This window comes from Terrapene carolina, unplaced genomic scaffold, assembly GCF_002925995.2.
Source record: "Terrapene carolina triunguis isolate 2854851 unplaced genomic scaffold, T_m_triunguis-2.0 Scaffold103, whole genome shotgun sequence".
NCBI lineage: Eukaryota > Metazoa > Chordata > Testudines > Emydidae > Terrapene > Terrapene triunguis.
Window position 1 is genome coordinate 1,220,681 of NW_020664454.1, and position 601 is coordinate 1,221,281.

The following is a 601-nucleotide window of genomic DNA, read 5'->3' on the forward strand; positions in this document are numbered from 1 at the left end:
ATGTTAATGTGGAATCCACCATGGGCTGACATGGTTTCTAGCATCAGATTAGGGACAACGGAGAGTAGTTAGTCTTACCATCTGTAGTTTGACCACACAATGGGCATGCTAAGAAGTTTTTCTCAAGTGAGAACACTTTTCCCCAACACCTCAACAGGGGGCAAGGGTTTGGAGAGTGGAAAATTAGCAGCAGCAGGGCAAACAAACCAAGGTACTGATGTTAGCCTTTAAAAATCACAGCGGATGGATGCATCGGGGGAAGACTCAGAGAGCCACACAGGAAGTTTTGGGCAGGAGAGGGAAAAAGACTGGGATGCTTTCATAGGTCGGGGGAGGGGTGATTTAGCTGAGGGGATCATCCAAGGTCAGAGCACAGTGAGCTGGAAAGAGAGATGAAGACTCCATGACGGAGAAGACAAGCCATGCACTGCAGGAGAAGGATCCTGAATGCCCCCAGAGAACTGTGACCCCAGCCCAAAGAATGCCAGGGAGTGATGTGGAAATTGAGGCAGGGAAATGCATGTAGAGTTTAACATTTTATATAGAGTTATGTATTTATTGTGTGAGTACAGAGCAATGGTGTTAAAATCCTGTGCAAAGC